The following is a 9,026-nucleotide window of genomic DNA, read 5'->3' on the forward strand; positions in this document are numbered from 1 at the left end:
CATTCTTGCATTTTCACTGCTATATAAAACAGTAATATAGTGAAGAATAAAAACATGTTCAGTTGACTTGAATTAAAACATTAGCCACAAATTCATTGAATTACTAGCAGTGTATACAATATTGTACAAAATCTCTCACTTCATCTCTGTATCACTCCATAAATGCCTTTATTCCTCTACTTTTTTTAATTGTACATTAGGACTTACAGTGAAATAAGAGGATGAACTACAGAAAAAGGATGGTGATTAGTAACTCCTCATTCACTGAGCTTACACCTAATTGCTGCTTTCAGATCATTCATCCATTCTTGTCCCAAAACTTCCTATTTGATTCTTATATAATGTACACTATCATTCACTATTACAATATCACAAGTAATATTGCCAGAGTGATTTAGGTATCCATAAGACTGTGACCTAAATCACTCTGGCAATATTACTTCTAATCAATGAACATGGGTCTCTTTCCATTTGTGTTGTCTTCAATTTCTTTCGTCAGTACTATATAACTTATAGTGTAAAAATAGTCATCACCATGGTTAAATTCATTCCTATTTTATGTTTGTAATGCTGTTGTAAATAATATTTAAAAGTTCTTTCAAATGGTTTATTGTTAGTGAATAGTTCAAAGCACCTGATTTTTGTATATTGCAACTTTTTTCTATCTGCAACTTCCCTGAACTTTTAAAATTAGTGCTAACATTTTTTGCTGTAATCTTTAGAGTTTTCTAAATATAATGTAATATCATCTGCAGAGACTAGTTTGCTTCTTTCCCAGTTAGATGCCTTTTTCTTCTCTTTATTGCCTGTTTTCATTGGCTCAAATTTTCAGTACTTTCTTCTTTTAATATAAAATTGGTGAGAGAGGGAATCCTTGTCTCGAATTGTTTGGATCAAAGAATTTTATCTATTTGCATTTCAAACAAGTACTGATAGGTAAGGATGTGCTGTTGTAATTTTGTTAAGTTTTTTTTTTTTTTTCATACTAGTCCACTGTTTTCTTCTTGTTGTGTTTTTCCTTTGAATATTTGATTTTTTGGTAGTAGTAGTATACTTTGATTTCTTTATTTTTTTGTACTAGAGGCCTGGTGCATGAAATTCATGCACGGGGGCGGGGGAGGGGTGTCCCTCATCCCAGCCTGCTCCCTCTCCAATCTGGGACCCCTTGAAAGATGTTCAACCACCTGTTTAGGCTCAAACCCAGTGGACATAAACAGGCAGTTGGATATCTCTCTCACAATACAGGACTCCCAACCACTCACCTAACTCTGCCTGATCACCCCTAACCACTTCTGCCTGCCAGCCTGATCACCCCCTAAATGCTCCCCGGCCAGCCCAAATGCAGTCAACTGCCCTCCCCTGCCAGCCTGGTCACCCCTAACTGCCCTCCCCTGCAGGCCTGGTCCCCCCAAATGCCTTCCCTTGTTGGCCTAGTCTCCCCCAACTACCCTCCTCTGTCAGCCTAGTCACCCCCAACTGCCCACAACTTCCTTCCCCTACCAGCCATCTTGTAGTGGCTATCTTGTGTCCACATGGGGATGACCATCTTTGACCACATGGGAGTAGTCATCTTGTGTCTTGGAGTGGTGGTCAATTTGCATATTACTCTTTTATTAGATAGGATATTTACTAGTCTTTACCTTATGACAGCCATGAGGCTCATATATGACTTCTATTTATATCAGTCACTTTTAAACTGATACACATTAACTTGGACTACATACAAACACTCTGTATTTTTATTCTCCCCTCACATTATATGCTATTGATATCACAAGTTACATCTTTTTATATTGTATATTCATTAATAAATTATTATAGCTATGGTTAATTTTAATATGGTTGTCTTTTAATTTTTATGTTAGAGCTAAGTGATTTAATATCACCATTATAGTATTAGAGTATTCTCGATTTAACTATATATTTATCATTGCCAGTGAATTTCATACTTTCATATTGTTCATCTTCCTAATTCATCCTTTTGTTTTACCTGGAAGAACTGATTTTATTGTAGAATTAAAGGCAAATTGTGATTAATCCCCTCAGCTTTAATTTGTCTGGAAAAATCTTTCTCCATTTCAGAAGTACAGCTTCTCTGGGTATTATAGTCTAGATTGGCAGTTCTTTCTGCTGCCAGTGATTTGAATATGTCATTTCACTCTATTCTGGCCTGCAAAATTTCTACTGAGGAATGTACATATAGTCTTAGGAAAGGTCCTTTGTGATGAGTGCCTTTTCTCTTGTTGCTGCTAAAATTCTCTTTGTCTTTAACTTTTAATAATTTGGTTCAAAAATGATTTGGTGAAAAAAAATTTTTATATTTAATTTATCTGGAGTTCTTTAGGTTCAATGGATCTGTTTGTTTATTTTACTCCTTATATTTTGGAAGTTATCTGTCACTTTTTCTTTAAATACGTTTTCTGCTCCTTTCTCATTCTCTGCTCCTTTTGGTCTCACAAAATTAGAATATTAATATGGCTATTATAGTGTCATAGTTCCATAGGATTTCTTCACTCATTTTCACCTATTTTTCTTTTTATTCCTTTAACTGGGAAATTTTAAACAGTTTTCCTTAAAGTTCACTAATTCTTTCCTTTTCTTGATCAAGACTATTTTGAAGCTTCTTAATGTTTTGTTGTTGTTAATCCTCACAATGATATTTAGAAAGAGTGGAAGAGAGAGAGATTGATGTGAGAGACATCAATCGGTTGCCTTTCATATGTGTCCCAACAAGGGCCACGACTTGAGCCTGCAACTGAGAAACATGCCCTTGACTGGAATCAAACCCAGCCCCTTTAGTCCATGGGCCAACACTCTATCCATTGAGCTAAACCAGCTAGGGCTGAAGCTATTTTATTTTTAATACAGTCATTGTGTTCTTGCATTCTAAATTTGTGTTTGATTCCTTTTTACAGTTTATATCTTTTTATTGAACTTCTCATTTTGTATATCATTTTGCTGATTTCAATTAGTTAATTGCTCAGATTGATTATTTTGAATTTTTATTAGGCAGTTTGTAGATCTTCACTTTTTAGGTTCAGTTACTGTGTTTATTGTTTCTTGGTAAAATCATGTTTGTTTTTTAATCCTTTGTGATACTTGTAGCATTTTTATAGTGTTTATGCTTTTAAAGAAGTTGTCACTTCTTTTATTTTTTTACACACTGGCTTTTGCAGGGAAATTATTTCACTATTCAGCCAGGCCAGAGATTCTGTGAGATTCTGTAAATGGGGACTGTCTGTAAGTGGGCCTGCTGCCACGACCCACAGGTGATGGGGCCTGTTTACTTGGTCAGCTCTCATGTGCCTTGAACCTCGGTTCACCTAAGCTGGCCTGGTACTGTAGTCCCCTGAAGAAATTCTGGATCAAGAGTCTTCAGGAATGTGGTTAAAGCCAGGGTTCCCTGTCTTTCAGCTGATACTAGGACTGGCCTGAAGCCTGGGTGTGTGAGGCTGACACTGGGGTAGGACTGCACTCTGTGTCCATGGGGCAGATTTAGCACCAGAGTCTACAAAGGCTGGAAACTGGATCCACAGCAGATAGATGCTCACTTCTCTGTGTTCATGCGAGAGCACTAGGAAGAAGGGATCTTAGCCTTGTGCTACATGAGCTAAGTGTAGAGATGGCTTAAATAGGGTTAAATTCTTCTTTCTCCCTTTTCTATTTGTCTTTTAGTTTTTGTGCTCCACTTTGATCCTGTAAATTTTCACTTCAGATCCAGAGCTCTTGTGAAGGTATTTTAATGTGTAGATGATTGTTTATATCATTTTTCTGTGAGGCAGCACAAGTTCGAATCACCTGTTTCACTGTCTTGTTGATGTCCTTATCCCAGAGTCCTTAGATGATTGTTTCTTTTGATCCTCAAAAGTATTCATAAATATTTGTACCTGTTTTTAACATGGGAAAATTCATAATAAATAGTATTGTTCTGATATTATTGTATGTAATCATTTGTAATAAGAATGAAAACTATGGTTTTCATACTCTACATTTTCACTCCATTACATCAAATTAATTCCAAGAAATTAAAGACAGAGAATTTGAGAGAGAGAGAGAGAGAGAGAGAGAGAGAGAGAGAGAGAGAGAGAGAGAGAAACAGGTTAGGGAGAAATTGTGATTCACATAGCTAAAAAACATTACATAATGCTTTCAGTAGGCCTTTATGTTTACTGTAAAGTGTTTTCATCATAGCATAGAGATCTGATGGCAAAATCTATAATAGGATATGTAGTAATTTCAATAACAGATGATTTTTATATATGTGTGTATATAGTATATATGTGTGTATGTGTGTGTGCATGTGTGTACATATATATATATATATATATATATATATATATATATATATATATATATATATATATGGCCCAGTGCATGAAATTCATGCACAGGAGGGAGGATCTCAGCCCAGCCTGCATTCTTTTCAATCTGGGACCCCCTTGAGGGATGTCCAGCTGCTGGTCAAGGCCCAATCCCAGTTTAGGGGTGATCAGACTGTGCCCCTGTCAGCCTGATCACCCCTAAATGCCTCTACCTGTTGGCCTGGTTGCCCCTCACTGACCCCCCTACCGGTCTGGTTGCCGCCAATTGCCCCCCTCTGCCCCCTGCTGGCCTGGTCCCCCCATGCAGCCTGCTGTTCAGTCATTTGGACATCCCTCACTGCCCCCTCCTACTCGACAGGCTGGTCATCCCATGCAGCCTGCTGTTTGGTTGTTACTGTGAAGGTGTTCTGACTGATTTGCATATTACCCTTTTATTAGTATAAATATGTATATATATTATAGAGATAGAGAGATAGATAGATAGATAGATATTGCAATAATACTTAAATGGTCATGTTATTACTTAGAAATATGAAATGAGAAAACTAAATATATTATAAACTCTTTTCTGAATAAACCCTCCAGTATCTTTCATAAAACTACAGAAAATCACCATACCTATTTATAATAAAATTAGGAAGAATTTTATTTTATTTACATATTAAATATGTTGAAAAAATTATTTGTAAAATGAACTATAAAAATAAGCATGTAATTATGTTTATGTAAACTAGAAACCTCATGAAATGTCATGTCTAGTAATTTAGCAGTACACAGAATATTGATCTCAAAATCCAAATAAAATATATCAAGACCATGATACTGACCCAACAAAGAAAACTAAATCTTTACATTTTCTGGGGCTCTACTGTTAGCAATTTAATAACTAATGTAAAATAAAATGTACTTACATTTTATTGAATTAGTTTCCTATATTAACACAAACATATGGAAGTATAGACAAAAACAACATAGTTATATGATATTTTCTATGCCTTAATTAATACAATTGCTTGATTCATTGCCCTAAGGATAATTGGATGCTGAAAAGAATGAGAACTATTCTGAGCTTTCAAAATCTAATCCAATATTTTCCTACATTTTCAAATTACCTTTAGAGTAAAGTAATAAAGTAAATATTTATCAAAAACTTAGTACCTCAGTTGCATTGACAGGTGTTAGAAAAATTCACTATTTCTAGTCAATAAAAAAAATAGTATTCTAATAACTACATCAAACTAAAATTAGTTTGCACAGCAAGGAAAACCAGCAAAATGAAAAGGCAATTTACTAAATGAGAGACGATATTAGCTAGTGATACATCCGATAAGGGGTTAGTATTTATAGACACTTCTCCAGAAGATATACAGATTACAAGAAGACAGGAAAAAACGCTCAATCACTAATCATCAAAGAAATGCAAGTGCACTATTGGTAGGGTGGCAAATGGCTACAGCCACAATGGAAAATATCAAGGAACCTCAAAAAATTACAAATAGAACTACCGTATGACCCAGCAATTTCACTTCTGGGCATATAGCTGAAGAAATCCAAAGCACTAATTAGAAAAGATATATGCATCCCAAAGTCTATTGCACCATTATTTACAATAGGCAAGGTAGGGAAGCAACCTAAGTGCCTATCAGAAGGGGTACATATATACAGTGGAAAATATTACTCAGCTATAAAAACAAATGAAATCTTACCATTCATTACTACATGAATGGACCTCTAGGGTATTATGCTAAGTGAGTTAAGTCAGACAGAAGAAGACATACCATATGATTTTAGTTATACATGGAATTTAAAGAACAAAATAAGCACAACAGAAACAGAATCATAGATAACAAAAACAAACTGAGGGTTGCCAAATGAGAGGGAGCTTGAGGACTGGGTGAAGGGATTAAGAAGTACAAGTTGGGCGGAAACCCGTTTGGCTCAATGGTAGAGCGTCAGCCTGTGGACTGAAAAGTCCCGGGTTCAATTCCTGTCAAGGGCATATACCTTGGTTGCAGGCACATCCCCAATGGGGGTTGTGCAAGAGGCAGCTGGTCGATGTTTCTCTCTCATCGACGTTTCTAACTATCCCTCTCAATTCCTCTCTGTGTAAAATCAATAAAATATATATATATATATAAAAAAGAAGTACAAGTTGGTAGTTACAGAACAGTGAGGAGGATATACAGTACAGATAGGAATATAGTCAATAATATTGTAATAAGTATGCATGGTGCCAGGTAGAGACTAGAATGATCGAGGCTTCGCTTCCTGAATTACGTAATTGTCTAATCACTAGCTGTACACCTGAAACTAATATAACGTAATATTGAATGTCTGCTGTAATTGTAAAATTTTTAAAAATTAAAAACTAAAAATAGCACCTTTTCTTCCAACATTATTAAATAGAAAAAGGCTAAACAATGAAATTGATTGATTTTTTTTTCCATTAATACCTGGAACATTATAATTTAGTCAGTCACTTGCATTTAAAGAATCTAAAATGATTATAGACCAATGTTACTAATAGACAACAACAGCAATATTTAAAAGTTCTTTCTTGCAATAATTCTGTATTCTGTTGCATTGTAAAATATGAACTGTAAAATTACTTCATTTAACATTTAAAATAATTATAGATATAGTAACAATTATAAGATCAGATTAGTTTTAATAACTTCTTATAAGTAATTATCTGAAATAGTTTACATTATTTTATAATTCTTACACATTTAATATAATCACATCTTTATTATACTTCATACATCATGTTTAAAATATAAATACTTGTTACTTTTGTTATAGAATTTGACCAGCATTATTTAATTACAAAATGCTTTCACATTATTTCTTTTGGGGGCAGGTTTTGATGTATAAATTATATACACATTAAATATGTGTACTTTTTTGTATAGTAATTTTATTAGTTTGGACATATGCAAACACTCATAATAACATCACCACAACCTAGCAATATCTAACAACTTTTAGTTACCTTGTGTTTTTGGGTTTTTTATGTGTTTGTTAAGGACACTTAATGTGAGATTTAGCCTCTTTAATTTTGAAGTGCAAAATACCTTATCATCATCTATAGGCACTTTGTTGTACAGTAAGTAGATGTCTAGATTTTATTCATCTAGCATAACTGAAACTTTTTTTCACAGAATAATGACATCTCTCTTCCTCAACCCTTTACCCCTGGTAACCACTATTGAATTCTCTGCTTTATAATTCTTTGCCTGTTTCAAATACCTCATATAAGTGGACCATGCAGTGTGTGTCACTCTGTGTCTGGCTTATTTCATTTAGCACTAGAGGCCCAGTGCACAACATTCGTGCACTGGGGGTGGTGTCCCCTGGGGTCCCCTCAGCCCTGCCTGTGCCCTTTAGCAGTCAAAGAGCCCTCGGGCGATGTTCAACTTCCGCCTCCCACCACTACCACTGCACTCGCTAGCCATCAGCCCTGTGGGAGCACATTGACGACTAGGGGGCAGCTCCTGCATTGAACATCTGCCCCCTGCTAGTCAGTTCACATTGTAGCAACCTGCCATTTCACAGTGTGGTCGATTTGCATATTACCCTTTTATTTTTTAGGACTGGAGGCCTGGTGCATGAAATTTGTGCACTTGGGGAGGGGTTCCCTCAGCCCGGCCTGCACCTCTCACAATTTGGGAGCCCTCGGAGGATGTTTATGCATGTGGAGGGCCTAAGCCAGCAGTCAGATATCCTGAACACTGCCACAGAGGCAGGAGAGGCTCCCCCACCACTAGCCATGAGCCCAGCTTCTGGCTGAGTGGCTATCCCCCTGTGGGAGTGCACTGAACACCAGGGGGCAGCTCCTGCATGAAGCGTCTGCCACCTGGTAGTCAGTGTGCATCATAGCGATCGGTCGTTCTGTCAATTTGCATTTTAACCTTTTATTATATAGGATCTTTTATCCATTTGAGTTAATTTCTATAAGGAATAAGGTATGTGTCCAATTATACATATTTCACATGTGAATAACCAGTTTTCTCAACACTCTTTGTTGAAGACATGATTCTTTCTCCATTGTGTATTTTGGCACCCTTCTAAAAGCTCAGTTGCTAGTATACAAGAGTTTACTTCTCAGTTCTCTCTTATATTCCATTGGTCTCTGTTTTTCTGCCTGTACCATCCTCTTTTAATTATTGTAGCTTTGTAATATATGAAGATCAGGAGGTGTGACTCCTACAGGTTTATGGGTTTTTTTCACTCAAGATCATTTTGGCTCTTCTGGGTCTTTTATGGTTTCATATGAATTTTATGACTGATGTTTCTATTGCTAACAAGATAGTGTATTCAAGTTTATTTGATATTTATTTGGTGCAGATTGATTCACAAATTTCTAATTTATATATTAATATGTTAAAATGATCTAAATGTAATATTACATAGAATTAATTAATTTTCCTCTTAAGTAAAATAGTTACATACTGTTGATGTCCATCCACTGTGAACACTATTATACTATATAATAAAAGGCTAAACCGACCAAATGTCAGAACAACTGGTCGCTATAACTCGCACTTACCACCAGGGGGAAGACGCTCAATGCAGGAGCTTCCCCTGGTGTTCAGTGCACTCCCACAGGGGGAGTGTCACTGGGCTCATAGCTGGTGAGCAGGAGCACTAAGGATGTCCGACTGTCGGCTTAGGCCCGCTCCACCTGAGACATCCCCCAAGGCT

This window comes from Pipistrellus kuhlii, unplaced genomic scaffold (genome assembly GCF_014108245.1).
Source record: "Pipistrellus kuhlii isolate mPipKuh1 unplaced genomic scaffold, mPipKuh1.p scaffold_m20_p_3, whole genome shotgun sequence".
Classification (NCBI taxonomy): Eukaryota; Metazoa; Chordata; class Mammalia; order Chiroptera; family Vespertilionidae; genus Pipistrellus; species Pipistrellus kuhlii.